This window comes from Abramis brama (assembly GCF_963993115.1).
Source record: "Abramis brama genome assembly, chromosome: 2".
NCBI lineage: Eukaryota > Metazoa > Chordata > Actinopteri > Cypriniformes > Leuciscidae > Abramis > Abramis brama.
The window spans coordinates 17,097,135-17,119,648 of record NC_139964.1 but is presented as its reverse complement, the minus strand read 5'-3'; the positions used below and the strand labels follow the sequence as shown (position 1 = coordinate 17,119,648).

General features: G+C 40.1%; 1 protein-coding gene across 1 annotated transcript in view; it reads left to right on the top strand.

The window, feature by feature from the left end:
- LOC311077952 (cell adhesion molecule CEACAM2-like) overlaps positions 1-22,514 on the top strand; it is a gene marked incomplete at both ends in the record, with an annotated part of 40,612 nt that overhangs the window by 1,148 nt on the left and 16,950 nt on the right. The gene's annotated exons all lie outside the window — the stretch shown is intronic.

Genomic DNA, 22,514 nt, shown 5'->3' with positions numbered 1-22,514 from the left:
AGATAACAGTTCACCGAGTTTGCACTTTAAATTCAATTAAAATGTGACAAAATATTATATATAACTAAAGCCTGGCTCACACTACAGGAGTTTTAGGCCGATTTATGCCCGATTTACCCCTACAGAGAATCTGAGAAAAAAATCTTGTCGAGGACCTCGGAGGATCTCGCACCTCTCGATCTGCTCGCAGACACATCGGGGCCGACCCGATAATATCAAACATATTTGATATCTAGGATTATAAACCGGGTGTGAAACGACTATTATTACGTCAGTACTTCCACAATAGCCAATGAAAGACAGGTCTACAAGGAGACGGAAGTGACGGAACTTTTGATCAAAATGTCAACCGCGAAAGCTGCTGTATGGGTCCGGTGGACAACGGAGATGGAAGAACGGATGGTGGAGATGTGGCAACAGTATGAGTGCCTACTTAATGTCTCCTCAAAACAGTACCACAACCGGAACGACAAAGAGAAGAGCTGGAGAGAGATCGCTTCAGATTTGAACATACCGGGTGAGTGTAGAAAGTTGCTAGCGCACTAGCTAGCAAATGTAAACATTAGATCTAGGTCAATGATCATCTGCTACATTCAGGTCTAACAGAAGATGAATTGCACATAGTTTTTTTGAATAATATTACTAATATTTAATGATATTAGTTCAGTTGAATTTAAAGAGGAAACACAGTGTATGTCAGTGTCAGTGTATATTTTCAGTGGAGGAGGTGAAAACAAGAGCAACAACATTACGGACACAATACACCAAGCTTCTCAAACCCAAACCAAGTGGGAGTGGGGAGAAAGGGCTCACTCATAAGCAGGCTTGGCTGTTGAGGAATTTGGAGTTCCTCAAAAAACATGTTGCCCAACGCCCCAGTGAGACCAGTGTAAGCAGAGCAGTATGACGGACAGGCATATTGTGTGCTAAATGTGCTCAATTTTCATTTTGGGGTGAACTAATCCTTTAAATACTTGCACTGACATAAAATTGTTTTTCAGCTTGATCAATCTGTCAAAGACTTGATTGACGGGCAGGACATGGATGACCCCACCAGCGATGAGGACATTATTAATACATCCGAGGCACCAGGTAAAATAACAATTGTAGATGTAAAGACTAATAAAATGCTGAAAAAGTGATGACAGATTAGTTGTTTTGTCATTCAGGGTGCCAGGTGTCCTATTTCAAGTTTGCACAAAACAGATCAAGCAGTGACATTTTCATAACTGGTGTATCCAAAATGGTCAATGTTTATGATAATGTCTTTATTCAGATTATTTATTTTATTAATTAATCTTTACATATTATTATTCTTTTACATGTTATGGAGATATTTAATAATTTATAAATGTTCTACTATATGCTCTGATATGTTTGATTATTTCTAAATGCAAAATCTTTGGATTCTCTTCTGTGCTGTAATAACAATGTGATTTCTCTTACTTTAATTTTTATCTCATTAACCACAGCACCACATCCCTCTACCCAACAAAGGGGTGAAGAACTCACCACCTATTTTCCCACTCCCAAATCAGCATCGAGACGTCGCAAAGGGGATGCAGATTCTGTTGAGCGACAGAAACTTAATTTGTTACAGCAAGTTACTTCAGTTCTTGCCACTCCAGATCCTAACACTTACTTTGGACATCAAGTTGCTGTGGAACTTAAATTTATAAAAAATGTAAACATGTATGAAATGTAAATAATGAATGAATTTTGTTTGAGGCCCAAGAGGCTGACCAGTCCACTCCATCACCATCCTCACACATTCCACCAGCTACATACTCACCTACACAAATGCTCTCCTCAACCCCTTTATACACACAGCCACAACATCAACACTACCATCAGCTCCTGCCTCCTCAGGGTCCTGCTCAGCCTCAAAACTATTTCAGGATTCAGATTTGGATGAGTAGTTGCAGATAAAATATGCAGTAAGATACACAAAGTTCATCACACATGCACAAAACTTCATTAAAGGGATAGTTCACCCAAAAATGAATATTTTTTCATTACTTACTCACTCTCATGTTGTTCCAAACCTGTTTATGACAAAATATTCATTTTTGGGTGAACTATCCCTTTAACACCTGAAATGTATGACTATGGCATTTGAAGTTACTGTAAGATATGTGTAGTTCAAAATGAAAGCTTTTGAAAGTTGTATGAATGAATGAATATTTTAAAATGTTGAGTTGGCAGTTTAATACTTTTGTATGTTGAAAATAATTGAATAAAGAACTGAAACGTGATCATGAATACTGTCTTTAATTTAATAATAGCAAATAGACATGCTGTGAGTTTAAATTATAATTTGTATTTAAATAATTACAATATTTTAAATACCACAAAAATATAAATGATGTAATCTTCTAACTAGGTACATTATAATTTGCTTTTAAATAATTTCAATATTTTAAATACCACAAAAATATAAATTATGTAATCTTCTAACTATGTGCATTGCTGTGCTACACCTAGCTAACGCTTATGTTGATCAATTCTCTAAACGTAGTCTTCTTGCCATGGCACCTGGCCAGCAGGTGATGTAAAATAATCCATCAGGACATCACGTTGCTGCTTAGCAGTGAGGGTGGGGTTTCGTGCCCTTCCAGCTTGCACATTCTGCATGGCCCCCAGGCCATCCCTCCTTCATGCTCCTTCATTGACTCTGTGGTCTGCATCCTCCCAGTCTGCCAGTGCTGGTGGCATGTAGGCCTCAGAACGGCGCTCACAAAGGAAGTTGTGGAGGCATGCTGAAGCCAGGGTGATCTTTGTAACACTGTCTGGGTGAAGGAGGATTGTGGAGCGGAAAACTCGAAACATATTGGTGAGAATGCCAAAGGCATTTTCTACTAGAACTTAGATTCTCTGCCCGAGCCCGAGGCCGGGCCGGGTCGGGCCCTTGATCATGCACATCACGTGTCATGCGCAGCGTCTCCTCCACTCGCACGCATCACACCAGTCCTGCTGTGCTGTACTATTGTGTAGCTTAAGTGCAACATGGAGCTTGAAGAAGTAAAGAAAATAATTAAAACAGGAGAATTAACTTTGAGCAAGTTTGTAGGAAAGTCGGAGGTATGGAAACATTTTAAACTGGTCGTGGCGGGAAGTGACAACATATGTGTTGGCTTTGTCAAGTGCATTAAGTGCGGCACGCTGCTCGCCTATGACAGCAAAAAAACGGAGATGGTCCTCACTGCAGAACACGAAATCCAGGGGGAGGAGTTGGATCCAGATCCAACTCCTCCCACCTTACGTATACCTAAACCTACCCATCTCCACCCCCTGATCCCTAAACCCACCCCTAAACCTACCCATATCCACCCCCTGATCCCTAAACCCACCCCTAAACCTACCAATCTCCACCCCCTGATCTGGATCCAACTCCGTCCCCTGGATCTCGAGTACTGCAGTGAGGTGCTACTGAAAAAACGGGGACTTTGACGATGAACAGACACATGAAGCAGGCTTACCATGACAGAGCGTATTTAGTTTAATATTTGTTAAAATATTATAATGTTATTTTTTTCCATCTATGTTGATTATGAAAAGTGAACAGTATGAGTATATGGGAGGTCGCACAATATATCGGGAGACATGAGTGGTTCAGACATGATTTTGACCACTTCCTTAAGTGTTGTTTTGTAGAAAGTGAAAGCCTTTCTTTAAAGTGAATTTCGTTTTGTATAAATTGTTTCTTAATTTTACTAATTTTTTCATCAACCAATTGCCTGGATTTAAGAAGCAAATATAGCAGACAATATAATCATGACATGGAGGTGTAGTCACTTGCATCTTTGCATTTTTGCATCTTGCATTTTTGTACGTGAACTGAAGCACATCTCATCATAAATTTAATCAATGCACGCGTGTCACAGAATTTACAAATGGACATCTTGCTTATTGCATGAGCACACATATTATGTCGAAAAAATGATATGTTGAAATAACATTATTAATAATAAATCTTTAAGAATATTTGATTGAATGCTGAATGTTGTGCTTGTTCAATTTAATAAAATTAAAACTTTAATTGTAATAATTAAAATAATTGAATATTAAATATTGAGTGGCCAATTTTTGCTCATTTATTAATAGTATTTATATAATATATAATTGCACAGCTCCCCTGTCAATGATCTAGCACTCATTCAGCACCTGCATTAAAACAAATTATCTGGCGCCGCCCCTGGTTGTAACGGCCCGCGTATTAAAAATGGTCGGGTTTAAATCGGGGTCGGGTTCATAATTACAGTTAATGTGTCGGGCCGGGCCGGGCTCGAGAGGAAGAGTGGAGGAAGAGTGTGAGTTAGAGGAGGAAGACTGTGAGTTAGAGGAGGAAGTGTGTGAGATAGAGGAGGAAGAGTATGTGTGTAAGAGGAGGAAGAATATGATTATAAGAGGAGGAAGAGTATGAATATAAGAGGAGGAAGAGTATGAGTATAAGAGGAGGAAGAGTGTGAGTTAAGGGGGAAGAGTATGTGTCTAAGAGGAGGAAGAGTTTGAGTATAAGAGGAGGAAGAGTGTGAGTATAAGAGGAGGAAGAGTGTGAGTTAGAGGAGGAAGAGTATGAGTTAGAGGAGGAAGAGTATGAGAATAAGAGGAGGAAGAGTGTGAGTTAGAGGAGTAAGAGTGTGAGTTAGAGGAAGAAGAGTATGAGTTAGAGGAGGAAGAGTATGAGAATAAGAGGATGAAGAGTGTGAGTTAGAGGAGGAAGAGTGTGAGTTAGAGGAAGAAGGGTGGAGGAAGAGTATGAGTTAGAGGAGGAAGAGTGTGAGTTAGAGGAAGAAGGGTGGAGGAAGAGTATGAGTTAGAGGAGGAAGAGTGTGAGTTAGAGGAGAAAGTGTGTGAGTTAGAGGAGGAAGAGTATGTGTGTAAGAGGAGGAAGAGTATGGGATAAGAGGAGGAAGAGTATGAGTATAAGAGCAGGAAGAGTGTGAGTTAGAGGAGGAAGAGTGTGAGTATAAGAGGAGGAAGAGTGTGAGTTAGAGGAGGAAGAGTGTGAGTTAGAGGAGGAAGAGTATGAGAATAAGAGGAGGAAGAGTGTGAGTTAGAGGAGGAAGAGTGTGAGTTAGAGGAGGAATAGTGTGAGTTAGAGGAGGAAGAGTGAGTTAGAGGAGGAAGAGTATGAGTATAAGAGGAGGAAGAGTATGAGTATAAGAGGAGGAAGAGTGTGAGTTAGAGGAGGAAGAGTGTGAGTATAAGAGGAGGAAGAGTATGAGTATAAGAGGAGGAAGAGTATGTGTATGAGGAGGAAGAGTGTAAGTATAAGAGGAGGAAGAGTGTGAGTATAAGAGGAGGAAGAGTGTGAGTTAGAGGAGGAAGAGTGTGAGTATAAGAGGAGGAAGAGTAGGAAGAGTGTGAGTATAAGAGGAGGAAGAGTGTGAGTTAGAGGAGGAAGAGTATGAGTTAGAGGAGGAAGAGTGTGAGTTAGAGGAGTAAGAGTGTGAGTTAGAGGAAGAAGAGTATGAGTTAGAGGAGGAAGAGTGTGAGTTAGAGGAGTAAGAGTGTGAGTTAGAGGAAGAAGAGTATGAGTTAGAGGAGGAAGAGTATGAGAATAAGAGGATGAAGAGTGTGAGTTAGAGGAGGAAGAGTGTGAGTTAGAGGAGGAAGAGTGTGAGATAGAGGAAGAAGGGTGGAGGAAGAGTATGAGTTAGAGGAGGAAGAGTGTGGGTTAGAGGAGGAAGTGTGTGAGTTAGAGGAGGAAGAGTATGAGAATAAGAGGAGGAAGAGTGTGAGTTAGAGGAGGAAGAGTGTGAGTTAGAGGAGGAAGAGTATGTATTAGAGGAGGAAGAGTGTGAGTTAGAGGAGGAATAGTGTGAGTTAGAGGAGGAAGAGTGAGTTAGAGGAGGAAGAGTATAAGTATAAGAGGAGGAAGAGTATGAGTATAAGAGGAGGAAGAGTGTGAGTTAGAGGAGGAAGAGTGTGAGTTAGAGGAGGAAGAGTATGTATTAGAGGAGGAAGAGTGTGAGTTAGAGGAGGAATAGTGTGAGTTAGAGGAGGAAGAGTATGAGTATAAGAGGAGGAAGAGTATGAGTATAAGAGGAGGAAGAGTGTGAGTTAGAGGAGGAAGAGTATGAGTTAGAGGAGGAAGAGTGTGAGTTAGAGGAGTAAGAGTGTGAGTTAGAGGAAGAAGAGTATGAGTTAGAGGAGGAAGAGTGTGAGTTAGAGGAGTAAGAGTGTGAGTTAGAGGAAGAAGAGTATGACTTAGAGGAGGAAGAGTATGAGAATAAGAGGATGAAGAGTGTGAGTTAGAGGAGGAAGAGTGTGAGTTAGAGGAGTAAGAGTGTGAGTTAGAGGAAGAAGAGTATGACTTAGAGGAGGAAGAGTATGAGAATAAGAGGATGAAGAGTGTGAGTTAGAGGAGGAAGAGTGTGAGTTAGAGGAGGAAGAGTGTGAGTTAGAGGAAGAAGGGTGGAGGAAGAGTGTGAGTATAAGAGGAGGAAGAGTGTGAGTTAGAGGAGGAAGAGTGTGAGTTAGAGGAGGAAGAGTATGAGAATAAGAGGAGGAAGAGTGTGAGTTAGAGGAGGAAGAGTGTGAGTTAGAGGAGGAAGAGTATGTATTAGAGGAGGAAGAGTGTGAGTTAGAGGAGGAATAGTGTGAGTTAGAGGAGGAAGAGTGAGTTAGAGGAGGAAGAGTATGAGTATAAGAGGAGGAAGAGTATGAGTATAAGAGGAGGAAGAGTGTGAGTTAGAGGAGGAAGAGTGTGAGTTAGAGGAGGAAGAGTGTGAGTATAAGAGGAGGAAGAGTATGAGTATAAGAGGAGGAAGAGTATGTGTATAAGAGGAGGAAGAGTGTAAGTATAAGAGGAGGAAGAGTGTGAGTATAAGAGGAGGAAGAGTGTGAGTTAGAGGAGGAAGAGTGTGAGTATAAGAGGATGAAGAGTAGGAAGAGTGTGAGTATAAGAGGAGGAAGAGTATAAGAGGAGGAAGAGTATGTGTATAAGAGGAGGAAGAGTGTAAGTATAAGAGGAGGAAGAGTGTGAGTATAAGAGGAGGAAGAGTGTGAGTTAGAGGAGGAAGAGTGTGAGTATAAGAGGAGGAAGAGTATGTGTATAAGAGGAAGAGTGTAAGTATAAGAGGAGGAAGAGTATGAGTTAGAGGAGGAAGAGTGTGAGTTAGAGGAGGAAGAGTATGAGTATGAGTATAAGAGGAGGAAGAGTGTGAGTTAGAGGAGGAAAAGTATGAGTATTAGAGGAGGAATAGTGTGAGTTAGAGGAGGAAGAGTATGTGTGTAAGAGGAGGAAGAGTGTGAGTTAGAGGAGGAAGAGTGTGAGTATAAGAGGAGGAAGAGTATAAGTATAAGAGGAGGAAGAGTATGTGTATAAGAGGAGGAAGAGTGTAAGTATAAGAGGAGGAAGAGTGTGAGTATAAGAGGAGGAAGAGTGTGAGTTAGAGGAGGAAGAGTGTGAGTATAAGAGGAGGAAGAGTATGAGTATAAGAGGAGGAAGAGTATGTGTATAAGAGGAAGAGTGTAAGTATAAGAGGAGGAAGAGTATGAGTTAGAGGAGGAAGAGTGTGAGTTAGAGGAGGAAGAGTATGAGTATGAGTATAAGAGGAGGAAGAGTGTGAGTTAGAGGAGGAAAAGTATGAGTATTAGAGGAGGAAGAGTGTGAGTTAGAGGAGGAAGAGTATGTGTGTAAGAGGAGGAATAGTGTGAGTTAGAGGAGGAAGAGTATATGTGTAAGAGGAAGAGTATTAGTTAGAGGAGGAAGAGTATTAGTTAGAGGAGGACGAGTGTGAGTTAGAGGAGGAAGAGTGTGAGTTAGAGGATGAAGAGTATGAATATAAGATGAGGACAAGTGTGAGTTAGAGGAGGAAGAGTGTGAGTTAGAGGAGGAAGAGTGTGAGTTAGAGGAGGAAGAGTGTGAGTTAGAGGAGGAAGATTATGAGTATAAGAGGAGGAAGAGTGTGAGTATAAGAGGAGGAGTGTGAGTTAGAGGAGGAAGAGTATGAGTTAGAGGAGGAAGAGTGTGAGTTAGAGGAGGAAGAGTGTGAGTTAGAGGAGGAAGACTATGAGTATAAGAGGATGAAGAGTGAGTATAAGAGGAGGAGGAGTGTGAGTATTAGAGGAGGAAGAGTGTGAGTTAGAGGAGGAAGAGTGTAAGTTAGAGAAGGAAGAGTATGTGTGTAAGAGGAGGAGAAGTATGAGTGTAAGAGGAGGAAGAGTGTGTGAGTTAGAGGAGGAAGAGTGTGAGTTAGTGGATGAGTTAGAGGAAGAGTGTGAGTTAGAGGAGGAAGAGTGTGTGTGTAAGAGGAGGAAGAATATGATTATAAGAGGAGGAAGAGTATGAATATAAGAGGAGGAAGAGTATGAGTATAAGAGGAGGAAGAGTGTGAGTTAAGGGGGAAGAGTATGTGTCTAAGAGGAGGAAGAGTTTGAGTATAAGAGGAGGAAGAGTGTGAGTATAAGAGGAGGAAGAGTGTGAGTATAAGATGAGGAAGAGTGTGAGTTAGAGGAGGAAGAGTATGAGAATAAGAGGAGGAAGAGTGTGAGTTAGAGGAGTAAGAGTGTGAGTTAGAGGAAGAAGAGTATGAGTTAGAGGAGGAAGAGTATGAGAATAAGAGGATGAAGAGTGTGAGTTAGAGGAGGAAGAGTGTGAGTTAGAGGAAGAAGGGTGGAGGAAGAGTATGAGTTAGAGGAGGAAGAGTGTGAGTTAGAGGAAGAAGGGTGGAGGAAGAGTATGAGTTAGAGGAGGAAGAGTGTGAGTTAGAGGAGGAAGTGTGTGAGTTAGAGGAGGAAGAGTATGTGTGTAAGAGGAGGAAGAGTATGAGATAAGAGGAGGAAGAGTATGAGTATAAGAGCAGGAAGAGTGTGAGTTAGAGGAGGAAGAGTGTGAGTTAGAGGAGGAAGAGTGTGAGTTAGAGGAGGAAGAGTATGAGAATAAGAGGAGGAAGAGTGTGAGTTAGAGGAGGAAGAGTGTGAGTTAGTGGATGAGTTAGAGGAAGAGTGTGAGTTAGAGGAGGAAGAGTGTGAGTTAGAGGAGGGAGAGTATGAGTATAATAGGCGGAAGAGTTAGAGGAAGAGAAAGGTGAGTTAGAGGAGGAAGAGTATGAGTATAAGAGGAGGAAGAATGTGAGTATAAGAGGAGAAAGAGTATGAGTATAAGAGGAGGAAGAGGATGTGTGTAAGAGGAGGAAGAGTATGAGTATAAGGGAAGTGTATGAGTATAAGAGGAGGAAGAGTTATGAGTATAAGAGGAGGAAGAGTATGAGTATAAGAGGAAGAGTATGAGTGTAAGAGGAGGAAGAGTGTGAGTTATAGGAGGAAGAGTGTAATAGGAGGAAGAGTGTGAGTTAGAGGAGGAAGAGTGTGAGTTATAGGAGGAAGAGTATGAGTATAAGAGGAGGAAGAGGGGGAGTTAGGGGAGGAAGAGTATGAGTTAGAGGAGGAAGAGTGTGAGTATAAGAGGAGGAAGAGTATGTGTATAAGAGGAGGAAGAGTATGAGTATAAGAGGAGGAAGAGTGTGAGTTAGAGGAGGAAGAGTGAGTGAAAGAGGTGATGAACGAGGAGGAAGAGGAAGAGGAAGGTGTGGAGAATGTTGTCAAGGCTGGATCTGCTTCAGGGTTTTCCTCTTCTCCTGCAGAGATGATATTCTCCGGCCGGACCGACATGAAGACGTGAAGCTGAAGCAGAATAAATCTCTCTCACTGACCTTGATTCTGCAGTTGCTCAACTCTTCTGACTGTACTTTACAGTAACATGCTTTTCATTTACAGTTTTTTACTGTAACCTTTTGGGCTTCTGCAGTTGGTCACTGTATTTCACAGTATGCAAATGCTGAATATACAGACATTCGATACTATACAATATTCAGTACAATACTATACAGTACTTGGAGTGCATACAGTATTTATTCACCTCACCACTGTCAGGTGTCAGTACTACTTTTTTATGTAATTGCAAAATTTGTTTACTTTGTTACAATATATACATAAATATTTTTCCTGTAACTGCATGCTTTGGATTCTGTGTTTTCCATTTTTCATGTAGTGTCTAACGAATGATCTGTAGTGTTTATAATATTGACTGATGTGTGTGTAATGTAGCCTGGCTCCGACCTCATTCGCACTTCCGCTCAATTTTATTTCCCTTCAGTACTACGTCTGGGATTGTGGTGTATTCTTTGGTTTTCTCCGATCATTTTTTGGCGGTCCAATCAGCGAACAGAGGGAGTGACTGAGAACGATGGCGTTGAGGTTGTGCGCTAGTTTGAGTTGTAGGGTTACGTCACGACCAAAAGTTAGCGATTGGTTATGGCAGATCCAGAGTGACTCTGGGCAGATCCAATAGTTTTAAACTTCAACAGAATACCCGCCTACAAGGAAGTTAACGCTTGTCAATGGAGAGAGGCCAGACTCTCTGTACAAATGAAATGTACGAGAGTCTGGTAGAACCAGGCTATGTGTAATGTATTGTCATTATGGCAATGTTTCTTTAAGGGGTGCCTCAGCCTCCGTATTTGTTGTTATGACTCCTCCTACTTTGTATGTGCACTTCAGTTCTCAGTAAAAGAACAGTGAGCATGGCTCGGTACTGAAGCTCTGTGTCAGTCGCATTATTTTACATGGTGTCAGAAGTCTGTCAGGAACAGATAAGTTAAGTATGGCATTATCACAGTTTGATCACCCAAAGATCGACTGGGATGCTCCTGATTTGTATCAAGAATTCGAAAGATTTCGGAGCCACGTCACATTAGTTTTTGACGGCCCGCTATCGGAGCAAACAGCAAAGCAGAAATTTTCCAGCGCATTATGGATGAGATGCTTGAGGGCATCACTGGTGCAATCAGTGTCATGGACGACATTCTCATTGCAGTACCTTCAGCAAAGGACCATGATGAGATCCTTCACAAAGTAATTCAGAGAGCAACAAGCTATAATCTGAGTCTCAACTTCGACAAATGCCACATCAAGCAATCTTCTGTACCCTACGTAGGACACCTAATAACATCAGATGGTCTGAGGGCAGACCCAGCGAAGATAGAAGCTGTCAAGTCTATGCCAAAACCAGCAGACAAGGATGGTGTCCGTCATTTCCTGGGTTTCGTCACCTACCTGTCAAAATTCTTGCCAAACCTCAGCGAAGTTGACGCTCCACTGAGACAGCTCCTGAAAGCTGACGTTGAATTTGCATGGCAACCAGCACAACAGCAAGCCTTTGACAAACTCAAGGACTTATGCACGAAGTCCCCTGTGCTACGTTTTTTTGATCCGTCCAAGCCTGTTGAGATTTTCTGTGATCAGAGGTGGAAAGTCCAGGAGTCAGAAAGTAAAAGTCCTGCCATATATTTATTCCACCCATGAACTCACACAGCAAAAACTCCAGTTTTAAATGAACTCTCCTGGGAGTTTATTTGGCTCCAGACTCAAGAGTGTTAAAGTTAATGAGATAATTTAGTGATTGATTGAGTGATGATTGAGCATTATTGAAGACACCTGATGTTAACAAGCAGAATCACCAAAGGAGAAAATCTCTTTTTTTTAAGTTGCCATTATGGTGATCAGTGTTGGCTTTAGTTGGGCTCTTGAACCTTAAACTAATACCGTTAGATTTTGTTTGGCTGTTCTATCAGTGTTATAACTCTCAGATGAACAAAGAGAAAAGCTGATCAGGTCATTTTGGTTGTGTTTCGACATAATCATCTTTTGACTTGAATCACAAAGCTCATTCAGAGAGTTAGGTTTACCTTGCTGATTACAGCAGTCTATGATTCTACAGTATACTCTTATCAATATAATCAGCATTTTCAAAATAATCCAAAAGATTTCTTTAAAGTTGTCCTGATCAAAACACTTTGAAAACTTTTTTTTTTTTTTGGACACACTGACACCAAGAATCAGCCTGTGATTCTCAACAATGGTGACAATAATAAAGCATGTTGCAGTGCATTATGGGTACCACCAATCAAAACTCATTCATGGCTCCCATCATGCATTGCGGTATGAATAAATTATGATCTGAATTGTCTTACTAATTTCCTTTCCCTAACTGAATATTCTTTTTGTCACCATTGTTGAGATTCATACACTGATTCTTGATGTCTGTGTGCGTCTTAAAGAAAGATTTTTTTTTTTTTTTATATCAGAACAACTTTTAAGAAATCATTTGGATTATAATGACAAATCTGCATATTATTCTGTAGAATCACTGTGATGCTGTTATGACCAATATACATTTAAGTCAGAGATTAGACTCTAAATGAGTTCAGTGATTCAGGTTAAATGATGATTATGTTAAAATATAACCAACACCTGTTCATCTTTTCTCTTTGTTCATCTGGCTTCATTATAACTCAGATACAGCAGCCAAACAAAATCTAAAGTTAAACATTTAAAGGTCAACTGCCCAACTAAATCAAACACCGATATCCATAATGGTAACTAAAATTGTGATTTTTCTCCTTCAGTGATTCTGCTTGTTAACATCAGGTGTCTTCAATAATGGTCAATCATCACTCAATCAATCACTTAATTATCTCATTAACTTTAACACTCTTGAGTCTGGAGCCAAATAAACTCCCAGGAGAGTTCATTTAAAACTGGAGTTTTTGCTGTGTGAGTTCATGGGTGGAATAAATATATGGCAGGACTTTTACTTTCTGACCCCTGGACTTTCCACCTCTGTCTGTGATGCCAGCAGCAACGGCCTCGGTGCTGTCCTACTGCATGTCAGTCATCCAGTTGCTTTCTCATCCAGGTCCCTGACAGATACAGAAACGCGCTATGTGCAAATTCAATTCAATTCAATTCAAATTTATTTGTATAGCGCTTTTCACAATACATATTGTTTCAAAGCAGCTTTACAGAAAGTGCATTTCAGAAATGTACATAGAGAAATACAGTTAGTTAATCATGTATTGATTTAGGGCATAAACATATCGCCATCGTCGAGTCGTCTCTTCACAGGCGCCGAGTCGTCTCTGCACGGGTGTTGGAGAATCTGTAGTTTCCATGAGAGGCTGGATACAAACTGGAGCTGACGATCTGTATTTACCTCGGGACTAGCGTCCCGAGATAACAACAGAAAAGCAGATGGGAAATAATTAGCGTAGCTGCTGTTCGTAATATTAATGCATTCAATCTGATTCAACTGTAGTATAAAAGGTAGGTATTATGTGAATGCTTGGCTAAAGAGATGCGTCTTTAATCTAGTTTTAAACTGGGACAGCGAGTCTGAGCCTCGAACAATATCAGGAAGGCCATTCCAGAGTTTAGGAGCTAAATGTGAAAACGCCCTCCCTCCTTTAGTGGACTTAGATATCCTAGGAATGACCAGAAGCCTCGAATTTAGTGATCTTAAAGAGCGCGATGGATTGTAGGGCGATAGAAGTTCCGTTAAATACACGGGAGCTAAACCATTTAGGGCTTTATAGGTCAGTAGTAATACTTTGTAATTGATACGGAACTTTATAGGTAACCAATGTAGAGACGACAGAATTGGTGTTATATGATCATATTTTCTTGATCTAGTAAGAACTCTAGCGGCTGCATTTTGGACTAACTGTAGCTTGTTTATTGAGGATGCAGGACAACCTGCTAATAAAGCATTACAGTAATCTAGTCTCGAGGTCATGAATGCATGAACTAACTTTTCTGCATCAGAAACAGATAGCATGTTACGTAGCTTAGCAATGTTTCTAAGGTGGAAAAAGGCTGTTCTTGTAACATATGAAATATGATTTTCAAAAGACAAGTTGCGGTCTAATATAACACCCAGGTCTTTTACTGTAGAGGATAAAGTAACAGGACACCCTTCTAAATTAAAGTTGTATTGTAAGAGGTTTTGTGGGCAGTTTTTTGGTAATAATAAGTAATACCTCCGTTTTATCTGAATTTAATAGCAGAAAATTACATGTCATCCAGTATTTTATATCTTTAACACACTCTGTTAATTTAGATAATTTATTGTTTTCATCTGGTCGTGATGAAATATATAATTGAGTGTCATCAGCATAACAGTGGAAATTAATTCCATGTTTTCTTATAATATTACCAAGTGGTAGCATATATATTGAAAATAGCAGAGGGCCTAACATAGATCCTTGCGGTACTCCATAGTTTACTGACGTTATCTTCGATTTTTCCCCATTTAAGCAGACAAAATGGTAACGGTCTGATAAGTACGATCTAAACCAGTTTAATGCCTGTCCCTGAACACCAGTGTAGTTTTGTAGTCGGTCTAAGAGTATTTTGTGATCTATAGTGTCGAACGCAGCACTAAGATCGAGTAAAACTAGTATTGAGATAAAGCCTTGGTCAGAAGCTAGAAGTAAATCATTTGTGATTTTAACAAGCGCAGTTTCTGTGCTATGATGCGGTCTGAATCCTGACTGAAATTTTTCATAGATGTCATTTTCTTGTAAGAAAGAGCACAGTTGAGCGGACACCACTTTTTCTAGAATTTTAGACATAAATGGAAGATTTGAAATTGGTCTATAATTTGCTAGGTTATTATGATCTAATTGTGGTTTCTTAATGAGAGGTTTTATAACTGCCAACTTGAATATTCTTGGAACATGACCTAAGGATAAAGACGAGTTAATAATATTGAGAAGAGGCTCTTCCACTACAGGTAACACTTGTTTCAGTAGTTTAGTTGGTATTGGATCTAATAAACACGTTGTTGGTTTAGATGCAATGATAAGTTTATTTAGCTCTTCCTGTCCTATAGTTGCAAAGCGCTGTAGTTTTTCTTGAGGGGCGATAATTGAGGCTGAATCATAAGACACCATTAAAGATTGTACACAGCAAAAACTCCAGTGTTAAATTAACACTCCTGGGAGTACATATGAGACCACACTTGTAAAGTGTAAAGTGTTAAAATATGAGTGTTAAATTAACACTCAAGAGTGTTAAAGTTAATGAGATAATTAAGTGATTAATTGAGTGATGATTGATCATTATTGAAGACACCTGATGTTAACAAGCAGAATCACTGAAGGAGAAAATCACAAATTGTAAGCCACCGTTATGGTGATGATTGTTTGCTTTAGTTGGACTCTTGACCATTATATGTGTACTTTAAATTTTGCTTGTCTGCTGTTATTGTTTTATAACAGTCAGATGAACAAAGAAAAAATGTGATCTGATGGTGTTGGTTCTGTTTTGACATAATCATGTTGTGATCTGAAAAACTAAACTTATTGAGATAGTTTGGATTTGTTAATTACAGCAGCTCTGTGATTCTACAGCATATGATTTTCAGTATTTTTCATGTAATCCAAAATATTTAATTAACATTGTTCTGATCAAAAGACTTTCAAATTAATGAATTTATTTAGAAACACAGACATCAATAATCAGCCTGTGAATCTCAACAATGGTGACAATAATAAAGCATGTTGCAGTGGCTGCCATCAATCACAACTCATTAATGGCTCCCATCATGCATTGCGGTATGAATAAATTATGATCTGAATTGTCTATGTAATTTACTTTTCCTAATTGAATATTCTGCTCGTCACCATTGTTGAGATGCATTGACTGAATCTTGACATCTGTGTGTGCCTAAAAGAAAGATTTTTTTTTTTTCAAAACAACTTTTAAGAAGTCCTTTGTATTATACCTAAAATTCTGGATATTTATGCAGAATCACAGTTGTGCTGTAACCAACAACATAAATCTAAGTCAGAAATATGAGTTCAGTGATCAAGTTCAAATGATGATTGTCATAATATAACCAACACCATCAGATCACATTTTTTATTTGTTCATCTGGCAGTTATAACTCAGATACAACAACCAAACAAAATCTAAAGTTAATAATATAATGGTCAAGAGTCCAACTAAAGCAAACAATCATCACCATAACGGTGTCTTACAATTTGAGATTTTCTTCTTCAGTGATTCTGCTTGTTAACATCAGGTGTCTTTAATAATGATCAATCATCACTCAATTAATCACTTAATTATCTCATTAACTTTAACACTCTTGAGTGTTAATTTAACACTCATATTTTAACACTTTACACTCTACAAGTGTGGTCTCACATGTACTCCCAGGAGTGTTAATTTAACACTGGAGTTTTTGCTGTGTACATTTACAATTGTATTTCTGATGCTTTCTATTTTCTCAGTGAAGAAGTTCATGAAATCATTACTACTACACTGTAACGGAATATTTTGCTCAGGTAACGTCTGTTTATTTGTTAGTCTAGCCACGGTGTTAAATAAAAACCTAGGTTTATTTTGGTTATTTTCTATTAGTTTGCGGAGATGCTCAGCCCTGGCTGCTTTTAGGGCCTTTTTATAACGTGACATACTGTCTTTCCAAGCGATTCTAAAAACCTCTAAATTAGTTTGTTTCCATTTACGCTCTAAATTACGAGTTTCTCTCTTTAGAACATGCGTAGCACTGTTGTACCATGGTGCTTTAGTTTTCTCTCTAACCTTTTTTAATCTAATTGGTGCAACGATGTCTAATGTACTAGAGAAAATGGTGCTCATAGTGCTAGTCATTTCCTCTAGTTCATCTGTTTGTTTGGGTTCACTAAGCAGCTGAGATAGATCAGGTAAGCTATTTGAGAATCTATCTATAGTTGTTGGAAGGATTGTTCTGCCTGGTCGATAACGTGGCGCAACATGACAAATTTCAGCGGTACGTAGTATGCAAGTGACCATGTAATGGTCAGTGACTTCATCACTTTGCGGTATAATATCTATATCGGTTGGATTTGTTCCATGTGATATAATTAAATCTAGTGTATGATTAAGACGATGAGTGGGACCAGTTATGTTTTGCTTGACCCCAAAGGAGTTTAATAAATCTGTAAACGCAGCCCCTAACGCATCATTTGAATTATCTACGTGTATGTTAAAATCTCCAACAATTAATGCTTTATCGACATTGACCAAAAGATCTGAGAGAAAGTCTGCAAACTCTTTTAGGAAATCAGCGTAAGGCCCTGGCGGTCTATATACAGTAGCCAAGGCTAGAGATAATAGGGATTTCTTTCTTACATCTAAGAGAGTAACATTTAGCACAAGTACTTCAAACGAATTAAACCTGTGACCTGTTTTCTGAGTAACAGTAAGAATATCTTTATAGATTATAGCAACACCACCGCCACGACCAATCAGACGGGGCTCATGCTTGTAACAGTATCCAGGAGGAGTAGACTCATTAAGACCGAAATAATAATTTGGTTTAAGCCAGGTTTCAGTAAGGCAAAATACATCGAAACTATTATCTGTGACCATTTCATTTACAATAACTGCCTTAGGTGTGAGCGATCTAATGTTTAGAAGACCTAGCTTTATAAATTGTTTTTGTTCACTAATATTGAGATTTTCTGGTTTAATCACAATTAGATTTTTCCTAGATCCTGCAGTAGATTTATTATTTGATCTCACTAAACGAGGAATAGACAAAGTTTCAATATAATGTTCTACATTGGTACTTATATCAATTAAGTTTGGACAGCAAAGAGTGTGATTTGGACTTTGACTTACTAGTCATATGGTGTGTAGCATCTTGGAGATGTTGTCCGACAGAAGAGCCGCTCCGATTCTGCTGGGGTGAAGGCCATCAGCACGGAAGAGCCTAGGTCGCTCCCAGAAAAGATTCCAATTATTTACAAAGAGCAGTCTCTGTTCATTACACCATGACATTAACCATTCATTTAGAGCAAATAATCTACTGAACCTTTCGTGTCCTAGTCGGTAAGTGGGAAGCGGTCCAGACACGATGATCGTTGTTTCAGGCGATGTACTGCGTACCGTCTCGATCAGGCTCCTGTAGTCCTTCTTCAGAACCTCCGACTGCCGCAGCCTGATGTTGTTCGTTCCCGCGTGCAGCACGACAGCTCCGACGGGCTCGTCACCATTCAGAATCCCGGGAACCTGTGCAGCGACATCGAGAACACGAGCACCAGGAAAGCAGTGAGTGTGCACCTTACCTTTACCTATGGTAGCATGGACATGCCGGACAATGGAATCGCCGATGATCACAGCGTCGCGTTCCGTCTCGCGTAGAGGGGAGAAGCGGTTCCGGGTGGAGATCTCGAAGGCCGGGAGGGGCGGAGAGGTCCTAGCTCTGGTCCTGGCCCGCGTCTTCCGCTGTGGAATCACCCAGGGTCCATGGTGTTGAGTCGGTGCCGGAGTGAATGAAACCAGGGATGATCGCATCCTGGGCAGAGAAACACATGGAGTAGACGAGGTCGGAGTCAAAAGGTTACTAACCACTGACTTGTGAGCATCGGCGCGTGATGTTTCAAGCGCGAATCGCCGATCTCGTAGCTCGGCCTGTCTCTCTAGTAGGTCGCGGATCTGCTTCTCCACGGATTCCAGCTCTAACTGCACAGAATGCAGCTCGAAGGTGTCCTCACCTGCACTCAAAGGTAACGTTAGACACACATCCGTTATATTCGCAATTATAGCAGATGTGCTATAATGGCGAATTATAGCTTTCAGTGATACGGGTGTAAATAAGTCGATCGATAGGCGCGACCACGCGTGTAATGCTAGCGGGCTAAGGCTAGTAGCGGAAGTTCGAAAGGTTGGATATAAGTAGCGATATCAGAGCAATCCGATTGTTTTTTAAGGAGAATAGTATTCCAGATATGTTCACGCGCTATAAAAATGAAAAAGTTCGTTTGTAAAAGAGTGTAAAGAAGAAAATCAAGGTTTCTGAATTAATTCGACGGAGCTCCAAACACACAACAAATTGAGAAAGAGATGCTCTCAATAGTTCATGCTTGTGTCAAGTTCCATAATTACATATTTGGAAACCACGTCACAGTGTTCAATGACCATAAGTCTCTGGAAGACTTTTTCAGAAAGCCACTGCTCTCTACCCCAATGCGCATACAGAGAATGTGTCTCCGCTTGCAGTGGTATGATCTGATTGTTAAGTACAGACGAGGAAATGACATGGAACTGCCTGACACACTGTCTAGAGCTCAGCTGTCAGAGAACAAGCCAGAGATGGAGGGCTTCGAATGTATCTCCATGCTCAACTTTGTTTCAGTCAGTGAGCAGAAATATACAGAGCTCCAGAACGCCACAAAGAAGGAGCTCAGCTGCCTCCAATAAACAATCCAACAAGGCTGGCCAGACCACAGGCGTGATGCGCCTAATGCAGTATAACCATATTGGGACTCTCAAAGCCAGCTTGTCGTTTCAGATGGTGTTGTCTATAAAGGCCTGCGTATAGTGGTACCTCCTTCCATGCGAGAACACATGTTGAAGCTTATACATCAGTCTCACTTAGGAATAGTAAAGAGTAAGCAGAGAGCTCGTGAGGTCCTGTACTGGCCAGGTATGAGTTCTGAAATCGAGCAAATGGTGAAGAACTGCGGCAAGTGTGCAGACTTTTTTAGAACCGGCTGCCTACACTGTTAGACCTTACCGGGTTTTTTTACAGTAAAATACTGGCAACACTGTTGCCAGTAAAATACTGTTAATTGTACAGTTCTTTACTGTAATCTAGTTTGTTTCTGTAAAAATGCACTAAATTATAGTTAACTAATTACACTTGCAGAAACCGACTGCCTTAAATTGACCAACTGTCATTTAAATGTATTAACTAAAATGTATAATGCATTAATAATGTGAGTAAAGTATTACTGTGAACTTCTTTTATTTGAGACCACTAAAAAACTATTGTACATAAAAAGATTTCCACTGGATCAGCAACTACACAGTCACCGCCTGTTAAATAAAGCAACATGCAGCAAGTCATCAATGTTTGTAGATCTTCTCCTGGACTGAAGCACAGGCTCCACTCTTCTGCACAACGGTGACCCAAAAAATAAATTTTACAGTAAACTACTGGCAACAGTGTTGCCAGTGTAAACCTGTTTTATAACTTACAGTTTATTACTGTTAAAAAACATTTTGTGGGTGTGTCTTTTTTATCTTACACAGTTAACCCTTTCAATCCCTCAGGGAAATCCACACTACGAGTAAAAAGTAACGATGCAGTGAGATAATTAAGGGAATATGTAAGTGGTTGTAAGCAGAATCACTGAAGAAAAGAGAAACACAAGAACAGAAAATAGAGAAACACAATAACTACGACTGACTTCCAGCCATTACACATTATTACACTTATTATTAACCAGTATGACTTTATTTCTGTCATACATCTACAGAAGTTGTTATTGAGATGTTTAATTGAAAATGTTTGGTTTGAAGTTACCATTATAGAGATCAGTGCTTGCTTTAGTTGGGATGCTGATGCTAAAACATTAGTTTTTCTTTTGCTACTTGAGCTGTGTTTTTGCAAGTCACACTTGCGCACACACAGTTTATGAATGACTGCAGTTATAATGATTATGATGACAAAATCATCATATTGCTTGTTCATTCACTAAGGAATTCATTCTCACTTATTCAGAGTTTAATCCTCAATCAAAAGTGTTACATTACCACCACTGTGAAAACGCAGCAATAAGATACAATGACTCTTTTTTTTTAACACATGATGCATAAGCAGAGAAACAGAGCTACACTGTGATTTACAGTCACAGTGTAGCTCAGAGCTACACCGAGATATCTCAATTTAGCACATGAATCTCAACAATGGTGGCAATATTTCTTTTTTATTATCATTATTATTCATGCAGCAGTGCATGCTGGGAGTTTTATATTATCCTGGAACCCAGCATGCATTGCGACATGAAACTTTTCACCATTGTTGAGATTCATATGCTGATTGTTGATGTCTGTGTGGGTCTCAGTCAAGCAGGAGTAAAATAAAATTGAATGCACTATATGATTACAATATTCTTCAGAAGACCTGATTACAGAAATATTGATTTCATTTAGTAGATTCACAGATATATGCTAAACATGAGATACCTATAATTTCAATGACTATATACAGGAAAAATCTGAAAATCAGGCATGTCCAGGATGATTGTGACATCATCACAAAAAAATAAAAACACCTGATCATCTTCCTCTTGACTCTTTCTTGCCATAACAAATGTGTTTTATAAACTCACTGTTACAGCAGTCAGAGAGAGATGAAAGGTAAGAAGTCCAGGGACAAGAGACCAACTAAAGCAAATACTGATCTCCATCATGGTGACAACAAATTTTATTAATAACTAAATCTCTGTTAATTCTCAACAAGAACTTTTGTACATGTATGAAAGAAATAATCGTAAACTGGTTTCACACTCAGTGTGGCTGGAAGTCAGTTGTAGTTCTTGTGTTTCTCTTTTTTCTGTTCTTGATTCTCTGTCCTTCAGTGATTCTGCTTATCAGGTGTTCATCAGTGTCTCAATTCACTCACTTCTTTTCATTCAAGTGGACTATATTAGTGAACTAATGTAGGGAATAGTGAATGAGGGTATAGGGTGTGATTGGGAAAACAGCCTCTGAGTGTCGACTTTGAGCACTGTTAATTCACAGTATATTCCTGTAGGCTAGTTTTATTTTCTACGGTATATTACTGTTTTAATGGAAAATGGTATAATATTGTCAGAATTTTACAGCAAGGGTTAACAGTGTAGACAACCACTCAAACCAACAGAAACATCTACTTCCATTCAAAGAAGTAGCTTCAGACCTGTTTGAGTTTGAAGGAAACCATTACGTTTTGCTGGTGGACTACTACTCAAAATTCATTGAGGTAGATAAGTTGAAAGACTTACACAGTCGTGCTGTCATAGAAACGCTTAAGGCTCAGTTCAGCAGACATGGCATCCCCACCATCCTCCAAACAGACAATGGTCCACAATATGCAGCGGATGCATTCAAGGATTTCTGCCAAAGTTATGGAATCATGCACAAGACATCGTCCCCACACACGCCACACTCCAACGGCGAGGCAGAGCGTGCAGTCCAGACTATTAAGAAACTTTGGTCTAAGGCTACAGATAAACACCTTGCGCTGACAACGCCTATAGAGTCAGTAGGCCTATCACCAGCTCAACTGCTCATGGGCAGAAGGCCCCATAACAACCTGCCTGCTGCTCGTCTGTTGCTCACACCAGCAGCGTACGACCCCCTCAAAGTTAAACGGCGACTAGACGAAAGCAAAAACAATTTTTACTACGACCGCAAGAGGGCAAGTGGCCCTCATGCAGCATTGAGGCCGGGAGATGAGGTAAGGGTGCAACCACACCCTGGCAGTCACAAGTGGTCTCCTGGAGTTGTAGTGAAAGCACACTGTGCCCCAAGATCTTAGGTTGTGGACTGTGGAAGTAGAGAGTACCACCGCAACATTCAGCATCTTCGCAAGAGCACAGCAGCCGCCAACGAGTCCAGTCACAGGCTTAGTGATGACCAATGGACAGAAATAATAGAGCCAGAAAGTGTTGAAGAGCCAAAGTCTGTGGATCGTTCTAGTTCCTCCCAAACATCACCTACAGAACTAGGGGTTGCTAAGCAGACGCTGCCAACTGGGCAGTACACTACCAGGCGAGGCAGAGTTGTGAAGCCTCCTGACAGGCTCTGCTTAGTCAGGGAAAGGCGTGGTAAAGACGCCTTGTGGAAGTGATGTGCTAGTAACCTCTCATTCCTAGTTGCTGTTGTTGTTGTTCATTGTTGTAATT